Raw genomic sequence first — 14,488 nt, forward strand, 5'->3', positions numbered from 1 at the left:
TCACAGGAGCAGGAGCTGGGGCGGCCGTCATTGCAGGAGCTGGGGCGGCTGTCTTCGCAGGAGTCAGGGCGGCTGTCTTCGCGGGAGCTGAAGATGGAGTGGCCGTCTTCGCGGGAGCTGAAGATGGAGTGGCCGTCTTCGCGGGAGCTGAAGATGGAGTGGCCGTCTTCGCGGGAGCTGAAGATGGAGTGGCCGTCTTCGCGGGAGCTGAAGATGGAGTGGCCGTCTTCGCGGGAGAGGGGGCTGTGGTGGCCATCTTCGCAGGAGCTGGAGCTGGAGCTGGGGCGGCCGTCTTCACAGGAGCTGGGGCTGGAGCAGCCGTCATTGCAGGAGCTGGGGCTGGAGCTGGAGCTGGAGCTGGGATGCCCGTCTTCACAGGAGTCGGGGCGGCCGTCTTCGCAGGAGCTGGGGCTGGAGCTGGAGCTGGAGCTGGGATGCCCGTCTTCACAGGAGTCGGGGCGGCCGTCTTCGCAGGAGCTGAAGATGGAGTGGCCGTCTTCGCAGGAGCTGGAGCGGTCGTCTTAGCGGGAAGGGGGGCTGTGGTGGCCATCTTCGCAGGAGCTAGAGCTGGGGTGGCCGTCTTCGCAGGAGCGGGAGCGGGAGCCGGGGCGGCCGTCTTCCCAGGCGCGGGAGCTGGGTAGGGAGAGGAAGCCATGGCGTGGCTCATCTACGAGACCCTGGGAGGTGACACTCGGAGGGACAGAATCAACAATGAATAACATGTCCTAAACCAACATGCATTATCAACATGCACAAAGGACTTCTACAAGTACAGATATGCCAACAGTAATTCTAACAAGATGCAAAACTCACCGTGCTGGGCAGAATCTCTACAATAGTGAAAAGGAGGGTGATACGTGACTGGATCCCCAAATTATATCTATGGCGGGAAGGTCGTTGTAATAGGTGCCAATCGCGACAGGTTGTCCGGTTAGAACAGAGATGTCAAAGTCCTGATGACAATGTAAGAACATTTATTTATTTTACACACACAAGTAAGGATTGCCATGGTAGCTGTGATAGAATAGTCTGTGCACATTGAATGCCCCTTGCATAGACAATGTATGGAACCGTGTTATAATGATCCGTGACAGAAAATGAACAGTGAACCGTGTAACCATGAAATGATATAAATAACAAGACGTACAAATATGAACAATTATGGTAGCGGCAACCTTCTGAACAAATAGTCTTCATGAACTGTGTGACATTTTTTTCAATTTGGAGAGTGTAGTGGAAAATTCTAAGAGTTCTCAAGAAACTTCTCAAGGCAAACAGGTATGAATATACTGAACGGTTTAATTCAGAGGAGTTAACTACTGCTGAGCTGGTCCATGGAGCATCTCAAAGACTCTAAGAAAAATAGCAAGAGCGATCAAGTAGATAACCTGAAGATCAAGTCCCTGTGCCCCCTTTTTATAGATTTAGCCCCCCTTTGTTCTACCCTGCTCTTTGATGAAGTAAACAAGAACAGGGAAGAACAGACTTAACTACATCGAGATTGAGAACAATTGGTGCATCTATCTTAACAGCGTGCATATTGCACAGTTTCCTGTAATAACAGGTGTCTCAGTTTTTTCCAGGTACAGTGTCTGGAAATTGTCTGTCTTGTGGCATTGCCGAAGCGTCTAGAGGAGTCTGTGACCCCGCCATGACCCCTCAGAGGCACCCATCTGGAGGCTATGTCCTTGGCATGGCCTTTTAGAAGCGCCTATCTGAGGCTTGTGACAGTCAAAACCCTCAGAAGCCCCCAAAAGTGCCTAGGTGTGTCTGCTATGTGGTTTTTCAGAGACGGCATGTTTGCCACGTGATTTATCAGAAAACATATCTCTGCCACGTGATTTATAAGAAAAGGTATCTTTGCAACGGGGATTATAAGAAAAGGCATGTTTGCCACGTGATTTATCAGAAAACATATCTCTGCCACGCAGGGGCGGAGATCCCATTTCATTGTAGGGGGGGACAATACATGGTCAAATTTCAGAGTGTAATTCCGGGGGGGGGGACATGAAAAAATTGCTTTCACGAGAGCTAGCATAAACTCCTAAATACCGAATTCTCTTATCACATTTACAAACAGAAATTCGAAGTCATTTTAGAATTATCTAAACAGCATTAAATGTACTAACACGAAATATCTATTCACAGACAAATAATGTCCAAAGTTCAAGAGAACTTGATGCTCAAAATAAGTTATAAAACAGCTCAAGAGGGAATCGAACTAGCAACCTTTTGATTACAATACGACTTCTCTACCTCCTACGCCACTGTCACTCCATATTGCAATACCAGCATAGTTGATGGACCACAGAAATAGATGACATTAATTTAACTTCAGATAATTTAACAAATCTGGAGAGGCACTGAGATGTAGACCTACGTTTAGCCTACCTGTCCTGTCTAGCATGAACCTGCCCTGACAGGACAGTGTCCTAGACTGTCTAGCAAGCTATCTTAACTGTGTTAATTACCGGCATGCGTGTGTTATCTGCAAACGTTCACGTTGTCATGCCAATCCATTAATAAGCTTATGTATACTTGTGCATATCGATTGGAACTTCGTAAATGGAGTTTAGAAAAAAACTTCTTCTTTACATGTTCTTACTGCGTTCGAAAATGAGGTATATCTCTTTACATATCGAGTATCATAGCGGCAGCGACAGGGGACAGAGGAGGAAACAGTCTGACAATCTGACCGTGTAGGCTACTGGGCTGATTAACTGAAACACGGAGCTGCCGGTAGCCCTGCCCGTTGGAAACAGCATGTGAACCAAACCACTTTGAGGAATAGGGGGAACATGATTTTTCAACACTTAAAAAACACATTTTTTTTACGTCTATAATTAGCACCGCTTGTGTCGTCGTATTTTTATTTAAAAAAAAAAAAATATATATATATTTTTTGTTTTTGTTTTCAATGATTGTTGGGGGGGACAACTTTATGGTAGGGGGGGACCCCCCCGGGATCTCCGCCTATGCTGCCACGTGATTTATAAGAAAAGGTATCTTTGCAACGGGGATTATAAGAAAAGGCATGTTTGCCACGTGATTTATCAGAAAACATATCTCTGCCACGTGATTTATAAGAAAAGGTATCTTTGCAACGGGGTATATAAGAAACAGGGTTCATACACATTTTGACTAGGGATGCACCGATACCACTTTTTTACAAACCGATACGAGTACCGATACCGATACTTCTTAGATTTGGTCTCCATGAAAGTGCAATTAATTTGGAGGCAGATTTTATTTAATCCTCTGCAGATTATGTCAAGCCTATAGTACAAAATTAACAGAAGGCTATCCCAAGCCAAAAATAAACAGAGCTTTCTGGTTTTAACACACAAAAAAAGCCTTCAAACAGACAATACATTAGACAAAATGAAAATATAACCAGATGGCAATTCAATTTGCTGCATAGTTAACAACACAGTCTGCTTAACAAAAAGTGAACAGAACTATTACTGGATTAGCACAAGAGCACATTTCAGTTAAAAAAGGATCAGAAGAATCTCACAAACAATCACTTAACCTATGTGGCACAGTCTTTCTCTCTACCTCTCTCTGTGTGCGTGCGCGTTTTTTTCTTTTGCAAGACGTCAGTTAAGATTGGTTACTTCGGTCTTGCGCCACTAGCATCAGTGAACTCTGTGTACTTAGCACTATGGTGTGTCTTCAGATGTTTAATCAAATTGCTTGTGTTAAACAAAGTACTTTCCTTTCCGCCCCTCGACACCGTAGCAGTGCAGATCTTACACTGTGCCTTACTCCGGTCGTCGTCATTTATCTTAAAATGAGCCCAAATCGCCTAAATTTTGCGAAACCTGTATACTGAAATACTTTGACACTATGACAAACTTTCCTAACAGTCAAACATCAAGCAAATGCAACACAAGACGGCAAATAAGCTACTTACTAGTCTGGCAGAGAGTGGTAGGACGGGTAGGACAATAAATCACATTTTGTTAGCATTTGAATATGCTCCCATAGGCCATTGAATGCTGGGCGTGTACAAAAATCCCAAATTAAAAAATTAAAAAAATGAGAAAATGAGGCAGAACACCATCACAATTTTTTGTATATGTTAATGACAAATATCTGATCTTTCCAAAACAGTTAGTTTCATGTTGGTAGATGCTCTCATTTTTTTGCTATAGCATGCCAAAAATTGCAGAAAATGGGTTTTCATCCATTTTCAAGCTTTAATATCTTCCAGACCATTCATCGCATAGGGAGAGGTTTTTTTTATACAGAGCATACATAGGAAGGGGTCTGTGTATAATATCAAGTCTCTAGCTTTAACATTAAGCTTTCCACAAAGATCCTTCCTTCAAAGATGCTGCCACAGAGCGTAGAGTAAAATGTTCGTGCAAATTCAAGCACCCCGAATACTATGATATACCCAAGCCACACCCTTGGAAGTCCATATTCTTCAAGTAATGGTAGCTGATTTTAAGCCTAGAAAGTTTGAAGGAGCTAGCTAAGCTTAAATACTTTTCTAGTTATAGCAATTCGAAAATGGCTCTTCAGAAAACGCTGCTAAAAAAGCGTCTGAAAATGCACATAACTTAGTTGCTAAAACATTTTTTTGTGTGACAAAACTATTGGGATAACTAATATTTGGGACTATACCTATTATATAGGATGAACATCCTTGAATTTTGTGGGGAGATGTTTTTAAATTTGGACGTTTGGCATGGAATGACTCAATTGTGTTACAATCTGGCTATGGGGGAACATTCGTCGAAAGAACAGGCTGGCATCTTCGGATGATTTAAAAGAATAATGCGAATTGGCCACCTTCAGTGCCCGCATTACCTCCGCAGTTAGGACTTCATTTTTCGTTACAGAATCGATTATCGACGCCTGCTTGGTAGCCGTCGAGAGAGACGTGCTGCTCGGCGTAGCAGAACTCTCGCTGTGGTGAGAAAGCCGGTGATAGGGTTGCTGTAGCGTCGCTAGCAGCAGCGCTCTTTGCTTCCTTTAGAGGGTTAACGAGCCATGCCAATCACCATAGCGGCCGCCGACGGCATGTTAGAATTTCACCATAGCGGCCGCTGCCGGCCGCAACTTTTAAAGACACAGTTTTTATACTACAACATTCATTCATGAAATAATACTCCGCTAGTGGATACATGAACATCTTACTTTTATTTTGAAACCGGAAACTGGGTATGCTGTCATTGACTTTTCTGAAGTATTTGTTAACTAAACTTCGCTACTGACAGATGGCCTGAGGATTACAGTGTCTCTTGCAGTAAAGGCTAGCAATCGGAGACGTCTGCATCTGTTCTCACTGGATGAGACCGTATTTTTGTGCACTAAAGACGACGACTCATCGCGTTTGTATGACATTGACGACCATGTTTGAAAAATAAAAATAAAAAAAACATAATAAAAATAGTAATATTAGTATCCTCCTGTTTTTTTCTGACTAGCTAACTCTCCAGTAACGTCTTCGTATGGCGGTCACTGAGAAGTGTTGGTTTACAACTAGCACCAGCCTCATCGTTCTCCAAATTGATAAGACATAGCTAGATCAATGGAATTTGAATGGATTGTAAACCCATGACACTTTTATTTGCAGAGATATGTAACATTTCATTATTGGTATTTGAGGGACGTTATTTTCACGTTACCTCACTTGTGGAAATGACGGTCAATTTGTGACTTTCGCAACCTAAGAAGCAAGCACCTGCGTCTATGGGTGAGAGCTATTTTGTGCACAAATAACGACGACATGGGTAATCGGTTGTGTTTTCTGTTTGTCAGAAGAAAATGTATTTTAAAATTTGGATCGTCATCTCAATTTCCATGACTAGTTTTCCAGCTATTTTGCTAGCTATCTACATTGACTGAGGTAACGTAAGTCTGAGGAGTTCGAGCCAGTCAGGAGTTGGTTGATAGCTAGCTAGTGACTGCATCAGCCTCATTACTTACTAAACTGATCAGATAAATAACATGTATAGTAAAAAATAAAACTGAAAATGGGTCACTTTTTTTTTTATTCTCACTTCTAATTATTTTTCGTTCGTCTCTACTAGTTATTCAAACCCCTCCATTCTTTTTTGAGCTGTAAGCTCATGGTAACAACAGTAGCTAAAGACAATCAATAGCAAGATAACCATTTATAATATATTTAAAACCTCATATTGGAAAGGCATTCAGCAGATTATTCGACAACCAGCTAGTATGTTGTGATGTTAAATGTTAAGCTGGTACAGCTGTTAAGCTGTAGAAAGCCAATCACAATGAAATCAGTGCTCATATAGGACCATAGTATAGGACATCAATACTACATAAAATCTATAGTAGATGTGCAGTAGCTAGTCCGTATGTAGTTCACACTGGGATATTGAGCCGATGATGTGACAGAAAACAATTGACAGAAAAATGGAGGAAACACTAATGACTTCCACTGTGATGGCTTACAATAATGGGATAGTTTTTTCTTTTATGCAATTATGCGTCAGGATGTCGGGTGTTCCAGCTCATCTGAGAGTAGTGAAGTGAGTGAGGGTGCTGTGGCAGCAGAGAGGAGTGAGGACATGGGGGAGAGGAACAGTGAGAGGCCTGATGAGCGTAAGGAGGCTTCAGTAGGACAGAGTAGGTTTCTCACTAAAGGAATTGAAGGACAAAAGTTGTCCGCATACAAGTGGTGGTGTTTGTATAGGTAGTCTGACATAAGATCCATTACTACCCTCTATCCCAAACCAAATATCATCTGCCACACACCCCTCATTGCCTGTTTATACATTGAATGCTAAACAGTATCTATTCAGGGAGTCACAGAGACACCAGATCTTAATACCCCATCTGACATGTTTCTTAGGCATATACTGTTTCCAAAGTAACATGGCGTCAAATTTAATCATGGCCTCACCTACTGAGAGATTTTTCTATGGTCGAAGAAGTTTTAGGACGTTCTCCTGGAGGACACACATTACAGTTTTTTCCCATCACTTTTAAACTTGTGTCAATACCATGTACACTTTTTCCAAAACTCTTCACACAGTGGGCTTAACAGACACACACCTCAGCATATCAGTTAACCTTTGGTGCAAAATGCACTACAACCACCAAAACACTTCATACTTCACCCAAAAGTGAGTCATGCTGCCGTAACTTTAGCAAATGTTCTCTCTCAGAGTACAATGACCTAAAAAACACTAACAACTTGAAGCATTGCCAATTGCATATATAACATGTTGCTGTATCCTCTAGATTGGCATAGATTACTGTAGGTTTGCATTGCAAAAAGGAGGAAAAACACACAAAGGCAAAAACTTCTTTGGACTACAGTAAATATTGTTATATTACAGTGAACAAACAATTCTAAAATGCTGCAATATGTGTCATTACAGTCATTTGCTAAAATTGCACGTGTTACTGCACTATATAGGCTTACTACAGGACAACAAAAAGTATTTACTGTAGTATTTCCAATATTTACATACATCAACACAAGATACAGTCTACCAAAGTACTGTAATACCACTAGAATTCTACTGTAGCCCTAATGCTGATCCATTCTGTCCCCTATATTTGGGGTCAAACTTTTACATGTTTGAACTTCACATTTACGGTAACATTCTCCTTTGCATGGCATCTTGGAAATGCGTCAATCCAAGCTAACTATCTGAAGACAGTGTTCATATGTTAGTTTGCTTCTCACAATAGATGTCACTATTGAGTGGGTACATTTACTGTAATTGCATTCTTCAATCACTGTCTTTCACTGATAGCCTATGACTTACATATAGAGCAGTACTGTAATAGTGGAAACAACTATTCAGGAACAGCTACATCTATGCTTGCCTTCTGTAGAGATAGTAAGAAGTCTGCAAGCCAAAACAACAAAATTAGCTAACTAAACTTTCTGCTAAAATAAGAATACTTTGTCTTATTCAAGCATATACCTTAATTTGTCTGTCCAAATACAGCATATTTCCATGTACAGTAATTTAGATTACTGTAAGTTAGGTTTTAAACTGAAAGTTAACTGTTTTGAACAGAGTATCTAACCATCGGCAAAAAATGCTGTAGTTGCACAGCGTTTTGTTTTGGTAGAGAACCTTGACTGAGACAGGTATCCATGAATTTCGGAAGAAGTGGTCATTGACTGCATTTGTATATAAGCATAGGGGCAAGTATCCACAGTTTGTTTCACATAGTCTACTGGTATGCTCGATGTGTTAAGCGTTTTGGGAATGTGTTGAGACGAGTAAAAATTATTGGAAAAACCGTAAGAACAAACTTTTCTGTTGGTTTGTTGATATCAGTTTTGTGTGGCAAGATTGACAGGTGTGACAAGTGGTACAGTGGTTAGTGTTGTTGGCTAACAAGTAGCTGACCTGGGTTCAATTCCTGGGCAATGAAAAATTATATTGTAAGTCACTTTGGATACAAGTTTGTTGTAGTTCCCTTTTTGGGTAACTTTGTCTTGTTGATGGCCCATGAATTTCATATGCAGCCGTAATAGTGGGAAAATGTCTTCAGTGACACTTACATCTATATTTTACACACATGTACATTTCAACACAAATGCTGTACTGCAGTATAGTTGGCAGCAAGGCTGCAAACAAACAAAACAAAGATGGAAACGAAATACATTTAATGTGTTAATATTTAAATATTAAGTTTAATATGTATTTATTTATTTACAAAATATAAAACAAATACTAATTAAATACATTAAGATGATATTAAATGTAATAAATAGGTCTGCAGTACGGTTCAAAACTTATGTATTTGAACTTTAGGGTGTATGTAAAGCTATGTATTTTATATTTGTAGATGTCACTAATACATATTTGATATAATATTAACAAACAATGTATGCCCTTTCAAACAAAACAAACTTGTAATTGTAATTTTTCTTTTGTTTTCTAACTGTAACTGTTTGTTTACAGAATAACAAAAAATACAGGAATTCTCTGGTTTTCGCAGTAATATGCTGCAGTGTTCTAGAATTCTATTGGGGTATAGAGGGTTAATGGTTAATGCCGCCTCTCCCATGTTTGAAATGTCGAATGTTTTACCACCACACAACCTACATTTTGCTCGTCACGGGTCTTCGTCTGTTTTAACCCATGACATGTACTTTTCCATTTGTAGCCAAGCATGGTTAAATCTACACTGTAAAAAAACTGCCATCGTTTTTACGGGAAAAAACTGGCAGCTGAGTTGCCAGAACAATCCTGTAAAAAATACATCCACCTGTAAACCTCTTTACAGAGCAGCATGTAAATTTAACATTTTAAACCTGTATATTCAACATTGGATTTCAGCAATATTTACATCACTGTTATGTTATATTGGACAAGTTTGTTCAGTAAATGTAACATTTTAAACCTGTATATTCAACATTGAACTTTAGCTATATTTACATCACTGCTATGCTACACTGTAAAAAAAAATCCTGTTGTTTTTACTGGAAAAAACTGGCAGCTGTGGTTGCCAGAACAAACCTGTAAAAAATACATCCAGAACCAGTAAATTTAACATTGAATTTATGCTGATTTTGCGTGACCATTATGCTATAAAAACTATTATTTCAGTAAAATATACATCCAGTTGTTGTCTATTGTACATCAAATTCCATTCAATTTCACTGAGAAATACCAAGCAAACAACATTATTTAACTGCTTAAGTCTCATTATAACACTGTTATTCAACTGATTTTTCATGTAGATTCCCCTTAAAAGTTCTTTATAATATAATGTATTTGAACGTATTAATTAGTTTGGACCAGGGTCGCACCGGTTGCGGTGTGGTCGCACTTGTGCCTGTGGTTCTTGGGGGCCCGTAGCTGGGGCCAACAGACATATTGATGTCCCCCCTTAAACTGCGTCTGACAGAAGTCTCTGACTCCAATTTCCGCCACTCAAACACGGTTGTGTTCAGTGAAGAACTGGTATTTCATTTCGGAGTGGGTCTAATGCTATCGAATCCCTTGAAAAGGTAAACTTATCTCCATCATGGTAGGTATTATTTATGGGAAAAATAGTAGCAATCTATAACAAAATGATATGCTTATCTTACATACACTATAGAAACTATTAAAAAATTATTCAATGAAATGAATAAGTTCTTATTTTCTTTGGTATTTCTGTCATATTCAGATTTGCAATGATTGCTGGGTAATATGTATGTTGTTGTCCAATGTCAAGAGTCTATTTGCTATATACTATATATGCACTTGAAAAGGCAAACTTATCTCCATCATGGTAGGTAGGATAGGAGTTGTGCACCAAACGTTATTCCTATGTCCCTGTTGCAGTGGTCAGACAGACGTTTTGCCTGGTCATTTAGCTCATCATTGCCTGCGAGCTAATGACCACTACAACAGGGACATAGCAATAAAGTTTGGTGCACAATAACTCCTATCATTCAGGGCCTGCCTTAGAGCCGAGATTGCTCATCAGTCCGCAGTCTCTCAATTTGCCAAGATGCTGATTATGGATTATCACTCTGTGTGCACTGCCCTGCTATTGTTTCTGAGAGTGGCAACAGCCAAACTTTTCTGTTTGAAAGGCATCGTTTCGGCTTGCAGGTGTGCTGTGCCTCTGGCTGTGCAGTCAACTTGTCGGTCTTGGCGTTCAGATTTTCCGCCTAAACTAGCTATATCGTATCGTCACATGATCAAATAGAGACTTTTTCATTGGACAACAACATACATATTACCCAGCAATCATTGCAAATCTGAATATGACAAAAATACCAAAGAAAATATGAACTTATTAATTTCATTGAATCGTGTTTTAATAGTTTCTATAGTGTATGTAAGATAAGCATATCATTTTGTTATAGATTGTTACTATTTTTCCCACAAATAATACCTACCATGATGGAGACAAGTTTACCTTTTCAAGTGCCTAGATAGCATTACACACTCTCTGAAATGTATTACCAGTTCTTCTCTAAACACATCCGTAGTTGAGCTGTGGAAATTGGAGTCATAGGCAGTTTAAGGGGATGGCATCAATTTAGACATAAATATATCAATAGGCAACAGCTAAGGGCCCCCAAGAACCACAGGCCCAGGTGCGACCGCGTCTGCTGCACCCCCTATAGTTGAGGCCCTGGCCCAAACTGTTATAAATACATTATATAATAAAGAACTTTTAAGGGGAATCTACATGACAAATCAGTTGAATAACAGTGTTATAAGGAGACTTAAGCAGATCAATAATGTTGTTTGCTTGGTATTTCTCAGTGAAATTGAATGGGATTTGATGTACAATAGACAACAACTGGATGTACATTTTACTGAAATAATTGGTTTTATAGCATAATGGTCATGCAAAATCAGCATAAATCCAATGTTAAATGTACTGGTTTACAATGTAATATTATACATTATAAAGTGTAAAAGGTACATATTGTTCTGTGAAGATGATTACGGTTTGGCCGTATTTTTTACAGAATTATTCTGGCAACCACAGCTGCCAGTTTTTTCCAGTAAAAATCACATGATTTTTTTTACAATGTATCATAGCAGTGATGTAAATATAGCTAAAGTTCAATGTTGAATATACATGTTTAAAATGTAAAATGTACATGCTGCTCTGTAAAGAGGTTTACAGGTGGATGTATTTTTTACAGGATTGTTTTGGCAACTCAGCTGCCAGTTTTTTCCCGTAAAAACAACAGCATTTTTTTTACAGTGTATGTCATTTCTACAAAGAAATATGCATAATCTTACTTTAAAATTAACAGTTGTATTTCGTTTAGTATTTTAACACCACCATGTTGTAATTTAAACTGCATTGCTTCTTGTATTACAGTTTTGCTTCGTGTAAATTACAGCCATATGTCATTTCTACAAAGAAATATGCATAATCTTACTTTAAAATTAACAGTTATATTTCGTTTAGTATTTTACCCAAAAATGTTGTGAAATAAGCAATACTCTATTGTATTTCTATTTACAGTTTTATTATGTCATGATTTTACGGCATTTCGGTGTTCATTTTATGCACCTTTTTTACAGTGTACACTTCCCTGGCATTATCCCGTCCGCTTCCCTGAGTTACTGTTGCTATGGCCACCGAACTATTTCAGTTAGTATGAGAGCGTATCAATCAATCAATGTATTTATTTGATCAAGAGGGACAGTGTACATTCATGAACATTAAAATGTAAATGCACCCAATTATAGCCAAAAGGCTAGTTTCCATTGGCAGTCCCACTGCCAGAGTGAAAAAGGCTATACAACCTAACAATTAAAAAAAGGCTAACGTATTATCAAAATAACATTGACAATATATCAAAAATAAAATTAAATCCCAATATACAAGCTCCACTTAGTCCTTAAGCATGGGTAGAACGGAAAGAACAAACTGGTAAACTAAAATAATTCGACTGCTTACCCACTAATCACATTTTTGGTTATAATGGAAATAACCATTTTAAAATTCCATGACTTTTCCAGGTTTTTCATGACCGTACGAATCGAAGAAAATGCATGTCTGCCACGTGATTTCTCGGAAAAGGTGTCTTTGCAACGGGGTTTATAAGAAAACGCATGTCTGCCACGTGATTTCTCGGAAAAGGGCCCTTCTGCCGTATGGCAGCCTTCTCGTTTAACTGCAACCTCTATTTGTCGAGATGTCCATGTTCCAGTACCAGCAATAAACACATTATTTAACAATACAGTCATAACTAGATTAAAAATACGACAAGAGTTCTGGCTGTCTAAGCTTGGGTCTAAAGATAGGGTCCATATCTGATTGATATCTGAGCTCAACAGGCAATCAATTTGCACTCCTCCTTTCCATGCTCCTGAAGCAACACTAGCTAAAATGGTTTATGGCTCAGTCCTGTGCCACCCACTGCTGACATTTCCTTTAGTCATTGCAACACGATTGAGTGTATATAATATTCAAAAATTAAAATATCTATTATGCCATTAACAATCAACAATGTCTCAATGAAATTTAGAGAGACGAGGCCTCTCCTCCTATAGAAAACACGGGCTACAATGGGGAAAAGGCAGAAAGGGATAGGCACTTACCCCTGAACACCAACTGGGAGGACGTCCTATGTCCCAAGGCCACACATGTCGAGTTCAGTGTCCAGTTTCAAGAACTCCACTCGAGTCAGTTCCATGCACTGAGTCAGCACTGAACTGAAGCATGAAGCGTGCTGAAGCTTTCCCCTGGTCACCAGTGCTGCTATCCGGGTGGCGGTGCTCGCTCAACGGCCACTTAGTGGAACCAGAAGCGTGTCCGGAAAACCTGTGGCGCTAACTGAGCAGAAGCTAAACTAACTTGAATATTGACCAACTTAACTACATGACGAAAATGTTACCACTAGGTTAATTAACTGTGGACAAACTGCTGAATGCTATTACTACTGTGCTAGCAGACAGACCGCGAGCTAGCAGTAGGCTAGGTTATAATCCCCGTTGGGAGAGCTAAACTTCAAAGAACGCCACTAATACAAATTGCAAATACCCACGCGCTTTCTAAATGTCTGATACTCCAGCGTCTACTTGACGTTACTCACTGAAGGTGGTTTCTCTGTATAGCCCCTTAGTAGGCTACTTCTTCCATGTGCGCAAGTGTTTTTCCCTACTCCTCTTTCATGTGTCGCACCACTTTTCTCGTTCTCCTCATGTCTCTCACCCAATAAGCCTGGTTGTTGGCAGGGGCGGTTTGTCATTGTCCAATCAGGCTAGTCATGCTTCGAATGGTTTTGGGCGAAATGAAAATTGCCCCAGACCTCTAGACTCTCATGTTAAATCCATTTGTTTTACAAAACAGGGCTCTCAATGCAATGGCTGTCAAGATGGCTAACGTTTAGTGCAACAACTCAATTCGCTCTAAGAAAGAAACTCCTTTTAGTCGGCGTACTAATGAAGATACATTGAATGAAAGCAAGCTAGATACACAAGCACTTTAATCACATGTTTTCGAATAGAAATCGAACGTTTAAATTTAACCTTGACATAGCTGACTTTGCCAAACACGTATTGCTTTTGCAATGTTGATGAATGAAAAGTCAAGCGTTTACTAATTTACATGAATGACAGCAAGCTAGATACACAAGTACTTTAAATAACATTTTTTAACGCGATTTAACCGTGATCGAACGTTTAAATTCAATCTTGACATAGCTGACTTTGCCAAATTACATGAATGACAGCAGGCTAGCTAGACAAGCACTCTGGTTATATTCTACACGCATTTCACCGCGATCGAAAGTTTAAATTAAACCTTGCTAACCAGAGCTTGTTAAATTACATGAAGGCTAGCTAGACAAATACTCTGATATTATTTTGTAATGCAGTTTTACCGCCATCGAAACTATGAATTAAACCCAATTGAAAAAATGTAACCTTGATTTAGCTGACAAAATGTAACCTTAAAACGTTTACACAGTTTGCTAATACAATAAACCTACACAATACATTTAGCATAGATTACACTTTTTTGTTCTCCTAACACAGAATGTGACGAACACATCATTTTAGCTTACCTT

At 39.5% G+C, this 14,488-nt stretch overlaps 1 long non-coding RNA gene across 1 annotated transcript; it reads right to left on the bottom strand.

The window, feature by feature from the left end:
* Positions 1-456: 456 nt before the first annotated feature.
* On the bottom strand, positions 457-14,196 carry LOC122129901. The gene is made up of 3 exons (XR_006151809.1): positions 13,020-14,196; positions 814-953; positions 457-677 (listed from the first exon to the last, which is right to left on the bottom strand). It is a non-coding gene; the product is annotated as an uncharacterized LOC122129901 (long non-coding RNA).
* Between the last annotated feature and the right edge of the window lie 292 nt (positions 14,197-14,488).

The sequence above is a fragment of the Clupea harengus genome, unplaced genomic scaffold, assembly GCF_900700415.2.
Source record: "Clupea harengus unplaced genomic scaffold, Ch_v2.0.2, whole genome shotgun sequence".
Classification (NCBI taxonomy): domain Eukaryota; kingdom Metazoa; phylum Chordata; class Actinopteri; order Clupeiformes; family Clupeidae; genus Clupea; species Clupea harengus.